Source organism: Galeopterus variegatus, unplaced genomic scaffold (assembly GCF_000696425.1).
Source record: "Galeopterus variegatus unplaced genomic scaffold, G_variegatus-3.0.2 Scaffold1005, whole genome shotgun sequence".
Classification (NCBI taxonomy): domain Eukaryota; kingdom Metazoa; phylum Chordata; class Mammalia; order Dermoptera; family Cynocephalidae; genus Galeopterus; species Galeopterus variegatus.
The window spans coordinates 541759-556553 of record NW_007727116.1 but is presented as its reverse complement, the minus strand read 5'-3'; positions in this window follow the sequence as shown (position 1 = coordinate 556553).

Here is a 14795-nt window from a genome sequence, read left to right as displayed (position 1 = left end):
AGCAATATATGAAATAAATTGAAAAGGGAGAAGAGAAGACACAGAGAAACTAGTCAAGACATTGACAAAATTAGAAGAAAAAAAGGAAAGTCTGAGTTGGCCAAGAAATAAAAGGTGTTTTCCCCATGCCCACCTACATCTTCTCCATTGTGTAGACCTGTTGAGTGAACAACTATAGATTCTGAAAACACTGGTTATGCCTGGGTAGTTTTCATCTTCCCATCCCAGGAGCACCTTCATTGTTGATGGCTTGCAGGAGAGGAGCAAGCCCCTGGAGGAATTGCTGTGAAACTGTTTTCATTCTGACAAGTATTTGGGTGCTAGTTCTTGCCATGCTTCATATCCCAGGGCACATTCATGCATGGAATTTCCTATGAAGTTAAAAGAAAAAGTTATGTTTTCTGATGAAAAATTACAGGACAGAAACTGCACAGCAGCACAGCTCTGAGGACTATAAGGATGGACCAACATTTTTTGACACTAACTTCTTTACTCGGGTAATGTAGTCCAGTATTAAGATAGACTGGAAATACTGAACTAATAACAAGGAAAAAAGTATAGGAAATGCTCTAGCTTGTTTGTGGTTTTATATGTAACAAGAATGCTCCTCCAGCCCTCTGGACATCAGAAATTCCCCCTGGTTTATAAAGAAGGTATATATGCACAAAGATCCAGCAAAGAGATTTAAAAAAAAAACACAAAAAACGCTCCTCTTCTCCTTTTCTTCTTTTTTCTCTTTCTATGATTTACACAGAATATATGAGATGAGGGTATATGGAGAAAAAAGTTCATGCAGCAGGCCTGAACTGCTATCCTTGGAAAGGCCTGCTTGCAAGGTTGGCCTTTGGCTGGCATCTGGGAGTTTAGATTTCAGGAGTGTTCTCACCATTATATTGATCAGAGTGGATAACTGTGCCTAAACTGTTTTTACAAACAATATAGTTTATGCTTATATTAATCAGGGTTCTCCAAAGAAACAGAATCAATAGGATGTGTGTGCATAAATGAAATACTACTCAGCTATAAAAAAGAATGTGATTCTGCCATTTGCAGCTACATGGATAAGCTTGGAGAAAACTATGTAAAGTGAAATAAGCCAGGCAGAAAGAGAAATACCACAAGTTCTCATTCATAAGTGGGAGAGAAAGAAAAAAGAAAGAAGGAAAGAAAGGAGGGAGAGTGGGAGGGAGGAAGGACAGGAGAAAGAGAGAAAGAGAAAGAAAGAAACAATAATTTGAACTTTCAGAAGGAGAGAGCAGAACTGCAGTTGCTAGAGGGGGTAAGGGGGAGAGGGGAGATAGTGAGAGGTTGGTTAATGGTCACATAACAGCTAAATAGGAAAAAAGTTCTGTAGGTTTACAGCAGAGCTAGGCATCTACAATTAACAATAATTCGTTGCATGTTGTCAAATGGCTAGAAGAGAGGAGATTGAATGTCCTGATTACAAAGAAATAATTAAATTTTGTAATGAAGAATATGCTAATTACCCTAATTTAATAATCACACATTATATACATGTAATATTCCACTCTGTATCTCATAAATACATATAATCAATATTTCAATCTTTAAAAGTGTGTGTGTATGTGTGTGTGTGTTTGTGTGTGTGTGTGTGTGTATATATATATACTCATTTTAAGAAATTGGCTCATGTGGTTATGGAGGCTGGCAAGTCCAAAATTTGCAGGGTGATCCAGCAGTCTGGAGACCCAGGCAGAGCCAATGTTGCAGTTCAAGTCCAAAGGCCATCTGCTGTAGAATTTCTTCTTACTCAAGGGAGGTCAGTCTTTAGTTGTATTCAGGCCTTCAACTTACTTGACAAGGCCCACCCACATTAGGATGGCAATCTGCTCCACTCAAAGTCCAGCAATTTAAATATGAACCTCGGGCCAGCCCATCGCTCACTTGGGAGAATGTGGTGCTGTTAACACCAAGGCCACAGGTTCAGATCCCTATATAGCGATGGCTGGTTAGCTCACTTGGGAGAGCGTGGTGCTGACAATACCAAGTCAAGCGTTCAGATCCCCTTACTGGTCATCTTTTAAAAAATAATAATAATAAACAAATAAATAAATAAAGTCCCATCCAAAAGCACCCTAACAGAAGCATCCAGAATAATGTTTGACCAAATATCTGGTCATTATGGCCTAGCCAAGTTGACACATAAGATTAACCATTGCAATGCTGAACACGTGCTTTTCTTCTAGAAGTCTGGAAATTTGGTGTGTGCTACACAAATGTTGCCAATGTGATAGGCCTCCAGTAAAAACTCTGAACACTGAGTCTCTAATGAGCTTTCCTGGTAGACAACATTTCACAAGTGTTGTCACAATTTGTTGCTGGGGGAATTAAGCACATCCTGTGCAAATCCAATGGGAGAAGAAACTTGGAAGCTTGTACCTGGTTTCCCCTAGCCTTCATCCCATGTGCCATTTCCCTTTGCTGATTTGCTTTGTATCCTTTTGCTGTAATAAATCATAGTTGTATGACTAGACATTGAGTCCTGTGAGTCCTCCTAGTGATTCCTCAAACCTGGGGGTAGTCTTGGGGACCCCATCATAGGGTACTACAAGGGTCTATCTTATTCCCTTCTTCCATTGAATCATATCAAAAGGCATAACAAAGATAAACCACATATTGTGCAAAAGAATGTTATAATGAATAATATAAGAGTAGCTTAAGAGGAACTAGTGATTATATAGTACTTTGGAAACATGAAGCACTGCGTAAATACTAAGTAACAATAATAAGGCAAATTATACTTCTCAAATTAATTCTAAAGAACATTTCGACAGCTTTTCATGAAAATGAACTTAACTCTATGTTCAGCAAGAATTGTTGTAAACCTTTTAAATAGACGTAGAATATTTTTAGTGATAAGGATAAGGGCAGAGATCCATTAAATAAAGGAAAAATGAAAAAAATTAAATGAATGAAATTTCAAGCCTAATAGGTTTTGAAATCAGTTTATTAGCATTATAACGAAATATTTCATGTATAATGCTTTCTGGGTTTTGCTTAATAGTCATACTAATTAACTTCTCGATTTCAATAAGATGTAGGAAATTCACCTATGTTCAGTACTTGACAAATAAATCATGGTAATTACATATTCACATAGCCAACGATAATTCTTCTAACTAAGTCTAATAAGCAAGACTCCTTTAAAATAATTATTCTTTTCTTTTTAATCATGTCTATAAAATGACTCCTGCTGGTCAGGAGTTTTGAGACTCTGTGATGATACAGAAACAGGAGTTTCCTAAATCTTCAGTTAACTATTAACATCCATCCAGGTCCAGCTTTAGTAAAATGTGTGATTCCAACACATATTACTAACACATATTTTTTCCTGTGCCACTTGCTCATAATAAGTCTTGGCACGAAAAGAGTCTTTGCAGCTGATTCAGTAATATCTGAATATTCCTGGCAGTCTAGAAGCCGGGCATCCAAAGGAAAGTAAAATAGAAAACAAAATAGGAAGAACACAGACCTTGAGTCAGACAAACTGAAGGTGTTGGGCTATCAGGGGGATCCAAGAGGGACCCCATGGACTACATTTGTTAGGGACATTTTGAGAAGCATTTTGATAAATGGGTGCGATTGATATCATTCCTATACTATTTCACGGTACCTCTGAAAGAAATTCTTTTAGCAAGCTCTTACTTCCTGGTTACTTACGTCTGCTTTGATTTCACATGATCAATTAGCACCCAAATATCGTCAAAATCTACCAAGAGCCATGGTGTTCCCTATCTTAATCCATGTCTCTGTCACTTTCGAGTGACCCACCCTTGGTAGCTGCTTCTCCTCAGGTCTCTTCCATTTCTCCAAGCCTGAATAGCGATGATCAAACATTCTCCAATGTTAATCAAGGCTTAAGGTTATATATTAAGCTAGCCAAATTAATAAAACCTTGGTATAATTAAAGTTAAGCACTTCTTCTTGTGCTTGAAAAATCCATAATGATGCTCTTGCTTTTTAGAAAGGGTTGGCTGAAGTCTATAGGTTTTCAATAAGTTAAAATTTTCAAAGGGATTTGTTTCTCCGAGGGCCAAAAGAAAAACAATAGGAAGAATCTGAAAGTACTATATTGGTGAGAATTATAAAGATAATTACCCACATTAGTCACTTTTTATCCATTTTCTTTCTCTGCTCTTTTTCTAAAAAAACTAGAAAGAGAATCAAATACACCATTCAGTGATAATGGAACATACCCCTTCATGAACTGTAAGTACACTTGGGATAAAAATCCCAATGACACTGCTGTCACTGCCAGCTGATGTTCAAATATTTAGTCCAAGTTGGGCACCGAGATAACACTCTACAAAAATAGCAATCACTGGTATTCATGAGACCTTCTCCTTGGGTGCCCTTAGGTTGGCATTGAGCTCTCCCAAGGGAGTCTGTGGTATGATTCTGGGCAATCTGTTCACCGAGTACAACCAACTGTGCTGCATTCTGTGTACCTCTGGAAGCACAGGGGCCTGGGCAACCAGAGAGCCTCTCCAGTGCTTGTAATGCCATTAACACCACTCACCATTTATAATGAGATTGGAGTAATCAGTGATGGTACTTCATGAATACACACTGCACCTGACTGGCTGATTCATATTGATTTGATATGAAGCTTTCAACATAGTAGAGTTGTATATATTTGCAACACTCTACATGTGAGGGCCCATAGGCAGGAGTGATATTCAAAATATGTAATAAACTGTAGGTCCAGCCAGCAATTGGTCAAGATGTCAGCCAACAACTGATGTCGCCTTCTTCTGCTTCTCAGTTAAACATCAGCCCTGCTTGTATTGGGTTCTTTAGAATCAGGGGGAAGATGCATTATGTCAGTCAGAATTTTCCAGACAAACAGAACTAGTTTCGTGTGTGTATACACTTCGAAAAGTTTGCAGAAAATGGAATTAAAAGGTAATATAAATCTTTCTGTGAACTTTCTGAAGACCCCTTGTAGAGAGAGAGAAAGAGAGAGATTTCACAGAATTGGCTTATGTGATTGTGGGTGCTGGCAAGTCTGAAATCTAGAGTAAGGTGTAGCAGGCTGGAAACTACTGGGCAGGAGCTGATCCTGCAGCACTGAGCCGGAGTTTTTTCTTCTTGAGGGAAACCTCAGTTTTGCTCTTAAGGTCTTTCAATTGATTGAATGAAGACCACCCACCTTATGGAAGAAAATCTCCTTCACTTAAAGCCAACTGATTGTAGATGTAAAAAACATATACAAATACCTTCACAGCAACACTAGGTTACCTTTTGATCAAATAATTGGGTACTGTAGCCTAGCCAAGTTGACACATAAAACTAACCATCACAGTCCACCCCCTATCAACTTGGCACACATGCACATCTCCTTAAACCATACTCAATCTCCAAATAAAGACAATAAGAAAGTCATACTTCCGTGTAACATGATACAATTATACTACATACAACCAAAAATATGCTAACCCCTTCCACAGAAGAGGATGCAAATTCCTTGGAAGAAATTTCAGTTCACTCTCCTCCTTGATATCCTGTAACTTAATTACTATAATATAAAGCTAACTATTATTAACACATCTTATGTTAGATGATAAGGTAATGAGAGGGAAGAAAACAAAGGAGAATATATATGAGTATATATACACAAATATACATACATACATATACACACACACATACACCCATGACAAAAAAAGGAAGAAATACTCATCACATTTACAGCCCTAATTTCTACAACTGGTCAGATAGTTGTAGCTGGTATTTACATTATTTCATTATGCATTCCATATTTCCATTGCTAACAGCAGGCACCTCAGCTGGTTATGGTTCTGTAATCAGGATCAATAATCCCCACTAGTACAGTACCTCCCTTTTTGGCCTGTTAATTCAGAAGCTCAGGAGCCCAATGTGGCTGGTGGAAGTCTTAACTTCCAGTTCAATGGAGTCATTAATATGTTTCCTGGTGGAAGCATCCTCGCTTTGGAACTAAGACTCCTTAAACTAGGAGAGCATAAGATCACATGGACAGGAGGCAAAAATTTTGCTGGTAGAGCTCTAGAGGTAATAGTGAGTTGTGCCCCTCCCATTTCCTCCCCTTGATTCCCAGACCTGTGAATTCTGACTATAAAAGAAACAGCTCCATGTATTAAATTCTGAGTTAGACAATATATATCCTCCTGGAAAACACTGCCCCAGCCCTGCAAAGTATTGCCACCTAATTGGTGCTGTAACTGAGTCTCTTCAAAAGGCCATTCCAGTGTTCTACCAAGATGCCTGTTTCAGGATGATGGAGAACTTCATGACAACGGGCCCATCACTGTACTTAAGTTGCTGTGAAATGAGTTCCTTGATCAAAAGCAATGCATTTTACAATTCTTATACCATGACGGTGAATAAGGCATTCTGTAAGTCCACAGATGGTAGTTTTGGCAGAAGCATTGCATGTGGGAGAGACAGTACATATCCAGAGTAATTGCACAGTCCAGTGCATTAGTCTGTTTTCTGTTGCTTATAGCTGTGAGGTTCAAGGTCCAGGGAGTACATCTGGTGAGGGCCTTCTTCTTGGTGGGAACTCTCTACAGAGGGAGAGACAGTACATATCCAGAGTAATTGCACAGTCCAGTGCATTAGTCTGTTTTCTGTTGTTTATAGCTGTGAGGTTCAAGGTCCAGGGAGCACATCTGGTGAGGGCCTTCTTCTTGGTGGGAACTCTCTACAGGGTCCTGTGGAAATGCGGGCGATCACATGGTGAAAAAGACAAGAGTGAGTTTTTACATGTTCACTTTGTCTTCTTGTACAGCCACCAGTCTACTCTCTGATAACCCATTAAACCATTAACCCATTAATACATGAATGTATTAATCCATTCACAAGGGCATAGTCCTCATGACCCAACCACCTCTTAAAGGGCCCACCTTTCAAATACCATATTGGGGATTAAGTTCCAACATGAGTTTGGGGGAATATTCAAACCACAGCATCCAGTAAGAATAAAACACTGTTCCATGATGGAAGTGGCTCAGTGTGATCAAACCACCTCCAGGTAGCTGGTTGATCACCTCAGAGAATGGTGTCACACTGGAGACTTGATTTTGGTGTCCAATGCTGACAGATTGGACACAGCAGTGATTGTACCTTGGTCATCCCTGATGACTGGAAGTCCATGTTGCTGAGCCCACACTCAACTTCCATCCCTGCCACCATGGCCACTGTTCATGAGCTCATTGGGTGATGACAGAAGTAGCTGGGGAAAAGGCTGACTGGTGTCCATAGATAGGGTCATCCTATCCACTTGACCATTAAAATTCTCCTCTGCTGAGGTCACCTTTGGTGAGCATTCACACGGAACACAAATATCTTTATATTTTTTGCCCAATATGGTAATTTTTTACAGCAGCCATAGGAAACTAGCACACTCATTGCTATGGGTTTTAAAGTCATCCTGTGCTATAGATCATGATTGTGGAAAGTAAGGAGCACATTCGGTGATGCCCCAGAATCCATTTCACCTCCTCCCATTAAACATTCATCATGATATTTGGGGAATTAATCCCAGGAGAGGGTCATGATTAGTTCAAGCCCAACTCCCACATAGTTGGTTGATTCAGGAATACAACCTAAGTCAGTCAGTGCAATGGGGATTAATTTGGAAATGGGCATGTGACCTAATTTGGGCCAGGGAGAGACTCTCTTTTTCTAGTTTCTGTTCCACTGAGAAAGTAGAAGCAATCAAGAGTCTTTCTTAATCTCCACCACCATGATAGCTGCTTCCTTGCTCCTGTGCCTATATGTGCTGCCTTCTCCCTAGACACAAAGGAGAAGCAGCCAGTGATTGTCCCCTAGATCCAATCTCTCGTACCCACCTAAGGACACATTGCCCCAGCAATTCTCTCCTCTGCCTCCTGCATCATGAATTTCTCCTCTCTACTAGCTCTTTCTCATCAGCATAAAACTATGCTTCTATTTTTTCCATCCTAAAACCCCTCTCTTGAGTGACTGCTGATGGCTATGAAGGTTCTTTCTGAGATGCCAGAAATGTTCTGAAATTGATTGGGGTGATGGTTTCACAACTCTGAATACACTAAAGTGTACATTTTAAAAGGGTGAAGTGTATGTATGTGAATTATAGCTCTACAGATCTACTATTAAAAAAGAGGACGTTGGTGAAAATGATATTCTAAATGTTTGAAATTGGGTAGAATAATCATATTTCAACTACTTTAATGGAGGATTTGAAACATTTGTAATCTTGTTCTATATAAAAAGATACAAATAGTATGTATTCATTAATCAAAGTATGATAACATAGAAAACAAAATTAGAAAATAAAAGTACATTCATAAAATAAAAGTCCTGTCTTAATGTTACCCCTTCCTCCCTTGCTTCATTCCTCTCCTTCCCTTTGCACCAAAATGTATTGAAAAAAATAGTTTTTACTACTTTTATTAGATCCTCTTTTCCCACAGTCTGTTGACTTATTCCCTTCAAGCTGTCACCTCCCCACTTCAGCAGAACGGCTCTTCAGGGGACCAGTAACCTCCACGTAGTTAAGTCTAATGGTCACTTCTCAGTGCTGATCTTCCTTCTCCTTTTAGTCACATTTGACACAGTTTACTTCTTCCTTGCTGCTATTGTTATCAGTCACCTGTTGCCACATTAGTGCTGTGTAACAAACCACCCCAAATGTCAGTAGCTTGAAACATTTATTTTTGCTTATTCATCCACAGGTCAGGTGGCAGTGTTATGATCGGACCTGACTCAGACGTACTGGACTCCAAGCAGCAGGATGAGTTCAGGTCCGCTCCAGAGTTGCCAGACTTTCTTGAACCAACACGCTAATTATGTCACATTTCTCTCCTCATGATGATAGAATGCAAGAGGGCAAGTGGAAACACAGGATGCCTTAAAGGTCTAGACCCAGAACAGGCGATGTCACTTCTACCCATATTCTATTGGCCAAAGAAAATCATGTCTTTGAGTACAAAATCAACTGGCCGGTAATTATAGTTTATCTTTAGAGGGAGTGATTGCAGAGTCATATAGCAAAGATCATGGTCACAGGGAGGGGTGAAGAATTGAGGACACTAATTTAGTCTGCCATACTTCTTGAATCACTTTTCAAAAAAATTTTTATAGCACTTTTAGTTTTACAGAGAAATTGAGCAGAAAAAGTGCAGATCATTCCCATATCTTCTCCCTACCCACACGTACAGTTTCTCTTATTATTGACGCGTTACATTAGTGTGGTACATTTGTTACGATTATGAATCAACATTGACATATTATTATTATTAACTCGATTGTATATTAGAGTTCTCTCTGTATTGTGTACTTCCGTGGATTTTGCCTAGTGCATAGTGCCGTGTATTACCTACCACAGTATCATACAGAACAGTTTCGCTGCCCTGAAAATCCTCTAGGCTCCACCAATTCATCCCTTCCTGCCTTCCTGTAATCCGAGGAACCACTGCTTTTTTTTTTTTTTTTTTAGTTACCTTAAGCATTTCTCATTTCTTTCTGTTGGATTTTTTTTTTTTTTTTTTTTTTTTTTTTTTTTTTAGTTACCTTAAGCATTTCTCATTTCTTTCTGTTGGAGACATTCAAAATTCTCTCTAATAGCTAACTGAAACTATACAATAAATTATTGTTAGTTATAGTTGTAGAACACTAGATAATATTTCTCCTGTCTAGCTGTATCTTTGTATTTGTTAAGCAACCCCTTCCCCTATCTTTCCCAGCCTCTGGTAACCACCATTATATTCTCTACTTCTATGTGATCATCTTTCTTAGCTTCCATGTGAGTGAGAACATGCAATATTTCTCTTTCTGTTCCTGGCTTACTTCACTTAACATAATGGACTCCAAGCTCATCCATGTTACTGCTAATGACAGGATTTCATTCTCTTTTTTATGGCTGAATAGTATTCCACTTTGTGTACATATGACATTTTCTTTATCCAATTATCTGTTGATGGACACTTGGGTTGATTGCATATCTTGGCTATTGTGAATAGTGCTGCAATAAATATGGGAGTGCACATATCTCTTTGACATACTGATTTCCTTTCCTTTGGATGTATATACCCTGTAGTGGGATTGCTGGATCATATGATAGTTTTATTTGTAGTTTTTTGAGGAACCTCCAGACTGTTATCCCTAATGTTTGCACTAATTTACATTCCCACCAACAGTGTATAAGAGTTCTCCTTTCTCTGCATCCTTGCCAGCATTTGCTATTTTCCATCTTTTTGATAATAACTATTCTAACTTTTTGATAATAACTATTCTATCATGGGTAACATGATATCTCATTGTGGTTTTGATTTGCATTTCCCTGATGATTAGCGATGTTGAGCACTTTTTCCTTTTGTATGTCCTCCTTTGAGAGATGTCTGTTCAGCTCATTTACCCATTTTTGATCAGATTTTTTTTTTGCTGTTTTTTGAGTTTTATGTATATCCTAGACATTAATCCCTTGTCAGATGCATAGTTTTCAAATATTTTCTCCCATTCTGTGGGTTGTCTGTTCAGTGTGTTGATTGTTTCCTTTGCTTTGTAGAGCTTTTTAGTTTGATATACTCCCATTTGCCTGTTTTTGCTTTTGTTGCCTATGCTTTTTAGGTCCACCTCATAAAGTCTTTGCCCAACCTGGTGTCCTGAAATGTTTTCCCTGTTTTCTTCTAATGATTTCATTGTTTGAGGTCTTACATTCAAGTCTTTAATCCATTTTAAGTTGATTTTGTATATGGTGAGAGATAGGGGTCTAGTTTCATTCTTCTGCATATGGCTATCCAGTTTTCCCAGCACCATTTATTGAAGAGACTGTCCTTTCCCCAATGAATACTCTTGGTGCCTTTATTGAAAGTCATTTGGTTGTATAGATACAGCTTTATTTCTGTTTTCTCTATTCTGTTCCATTGATCTGAGTGCCTGTATTTATGCCAGTACCATTCTGTTTTGGTTACCTTTCCCCAATGAATACTCTTGGTGCCTTTATTGAAAGTCATTTGGTTGTATAGATACAGCCTTATTTCTGTTTTCTCTATTCTGTTCCATTGATCTGAGTGCCTGTATTTATGCCAGTACCATTCTGTTTTGGTTACTATAGCTTTGAAGTATATTTTGAAGTCAGGTAATATGATGCCTCCAGCTTCGTTCTTTTTGCTCAGGATTGCTTTAGCTATTCAGGGTCTTTGTGTTTTTCCATGAGTTTTAGGATTGCTTTTTCTATTTTTATGAAGAATATCATTGGTATTTTCATAAGGATTGCATTGAATCTGCAGATCATGTTTGGTAGTATGGTCATCTTCACAATATTAATACTTCCAACCCACAAACATGGAATGTCTTTCCATTTCTTTGTGTCCTCTTCAATTTCTTTTATCAGTGATTTACAGCTTTCCTTGTAGAGATTTTTCACCTCCTTGGTTAAATTAATTCCTAGGTATTTTATTTTTTTGGTAGCTGTTGTAAACGGGATTGCTTTCTTGATTTCTTTTCCATGTTGCTTATTATTGGTGTATAGAAATGCTACTGATTTTTGTGTGTTGATTTTGTATCCTGCAACTTTACTGAATTTCCTTATCAGTTCTAAGAGATTTTTGGTGGAGCATTTAAGTTTTTTGATATATATATATAAGATCATGTCACCTACAAGCAGGGACAATTTGACCTCCTCTTTTCCAATTTAGATGCCCCCCCTTTTATTTCTTGCCTAATTTCTCTGGCTAGGACTTCCAGTAGTATGTTGAATAAGAGTGGAGAGAGTGGGTGTCCTTATCTTGTTTAAGTTTTCAGAGAAAGAGCTTTCAGCTTTTCCCCACTCGTTATGATATCAGCTGTTGTTTTGTCATATATGGCCTTTACTGTGTTGAAATATGTTCCTTCTATGCCTAATTTGTTGAGAGTTTTTGTCATGAAGGGATGTTGAATTTTATCAAATGCTTTTTATGTGTCAGTTGAGATGATCACATGGTTTTTGTCATTCATTCTGTTGATGTGATGTATCACATTTATTGTTTTGCATATGTTGAACCAACCTTGCATCTCTGGGATAAACCCCCCTTGATCATGTGAATGATCTTTTTAATATGCTGTTGGATTTGGCTTGCTAGTATTTTGTTGAGGATTTCTGCATCAATGTTCATCAGAGATATTGGCCTATAGTTGTTTTTGTTTCGTGCTTGTCCGGTTTTGGTATCAGGGTAATGCTGGCCTCACAGAATGTCAAATCACTTCTTTCACTGGTTTCCAGACTAAATTCTACTAGTTTTACTCTTATTCCATTGGCTGTTCCTTCCCAGCAGTGGAACTGGAATACCTCAAGGTTCAGTTCTTGGACCTCTTATCTAGCTATCATCATTCATTTGGAGATTTCATCTAGTTTTATGATTTTAAAAACTGTCCTTATGCTGATGACTCCCCAATTTATATCTTTACTTTGATCTTACCCTGAACTCCAGACTCATATATTCAACTGCCTACACTTGGCAGTCTAACAGTAATTTTAAAGTTAGCAAGTCCAAAAACAAACTCCTCATTTCCCCCAAACTATTCCCCATCTAATAAATCGAAACTCTATCCAGTTACTCAGGTAATCTCTTGGAGTCATTCATGATTCTTCTCTTTTCTTGCCACCATCATCTTTTACATTTTATTAGTCTTTTCCTCCCTAGAGTTCAAAATTATTCATTGACTCCCAACTCACTCACAGTAGAGCTCTAGTATGACTTTAAGGCCCTGCACAATCTGATCTTTGATTCTATCTCTACTCACCCTCATTCATTCTGCTCCCACCACATGAACTTCCTTGGTGTCCTTTTAATATGCCAGTATCTCCTGCCCCAGACAGACCCATGCTTGCTCCTTAACCTCATCCAGATCCTCACTCAGATGTTACCTTCTCAGCAAAACCTTTCCTAAACACCACATTTAAAATTATAGCCCTCATCTACCTTGTCCTGCTTTTCCTAGTTCTTCTTTTTTTCTATAGCATTTACCATCACCTGACAAACCATAGGTATTACCTATTTGTTTATTGTCTATTTCCCCTAGATGGATATGTAAGTTTCATAAGAGCAGGAATTTTAATTGGTTTTGTTCATTGCTATATCTCCAGAATACAGAATTGTTCCTGGCACATGGTATGCCTCCAATAAATATTTGATGAATGACTGGATGGATGGATAGATTACATGAAAGTTTGATTACCATTCACGGTGATGTATAATCTGCTTTGTTGGTTGAACTTAGTGGCTACTAAAACTGACCTGACTTACCCTAAATGTCTCAATAAAAAGCAACTATTTAACTAGTGTTATAAGAGTCATGGGTGTGAATGGAATCACCCAGGAATTACATGTACCACCATTTGTTAGAAGCCATTTCCAGTATAAACACTGGGGCTGAGGGGAGTTACTTCACCAATAAAAGAATTAGTATCTCTGTGGTGCAGAGACAAACTGAAGCTTCAGAAGAGAGCTGGACCTCACTGTGAGCACAGGCATTGATTCTACTCCTGGTATTCCAGCAAAGGTACTTGAGTTATTATAGAAAGTAGTATAGAATAGGTGTTAAAAACTCAGATACAGGGCCAGCCCGGTGGCGCACTGCTACAGTGCGCCGCTTGGGAAGCGCGGTGGCGCTCCCGCCGAGGGTTCGGATCCCACATACAGACTGGTTCCCGCTCACTGGCTGAGCGAGGCGCGGGAGCAGCACTGAGAGTTGCGATCCTGTTGCCGGTCCCGGTCCGGTACGGGGGCGACACTGAGGGTTGCGATCCATTGCCGGACATGGAAAAAGACAAAAAAAAAAAAAAAAAAAAAAAAAAAAAAAAAAAAAAAAAAAACTCAGATACAACACCCAAAATACCTGGGCTCAAAGTGTGGCTCCAATCTTACTAGACATGTGGCCTTGGGCAAGTTAGGAGATTATTATGAAGATTAAAGTTATTACAAAGTTATTATGAAGATTAAAATTCATTATTAATTCATAATATAGACAAGGCACTGAGGACAGTGTATGATATTCAGCAAGTACTGTGTAAGTTATAGCCACTATTTGAAGATAGGCTCCTATTGTTAGAAACATGGAGGCATTGCCTGCTTGAATGCTTCCCCAAGGCTGGGCTGCACATTACTTTGTGTTCCCAGAGAGTACCTTGTGGGTTTGAGGTTACATCAAAAGTTTGTATCCTCACACCACTCTTGGAGCACTCACAACATTGTGTTGCCATTATCTGATTTTTAATCTATCTCCCCCCACTAGACCATAAACACTCAAAATCTAGGAGCAGATATAATTCATTTCGGTAATCTCTATGCCTGGTATGCCACCTGGCACATAGAAAACACTCCAGTGACTATAGGGGAAAGGCCCTGAACTAAATAAAGCCAGCAAGATATAAAGCGTTTTTTGTTTGTTTGTTTGTTTTTGGTGGCTTGCCTGTACAAGGGATCCAAACCCATGACCTTGGTGTTATAAGACTATGTTCTAACCAACTGAGCTAACCAGCCAGCCAGCCAGCCAGAATATAAATTAACAATAGGAATGGTGGAGAATAGTTACCCTCTGGCAATACCAAGTGGCAGCAACTATGCAACTTTATCCTATTGTCATATGTAAAAATAGGCTAGTAGCTTCATTTCATGTTATTTTCCAAAAAAGTCCTGTATTAGTTTCCTATTGCTACTGTAACAAATTATCATGAACTTAGTAGCTTAAAACAACACAAATCTATTTTTTTTTTTTTTTGTCTTTTTTCCGTGTCCGGCAACGGATCGCAACCCTCAGTGTTGCCCCCG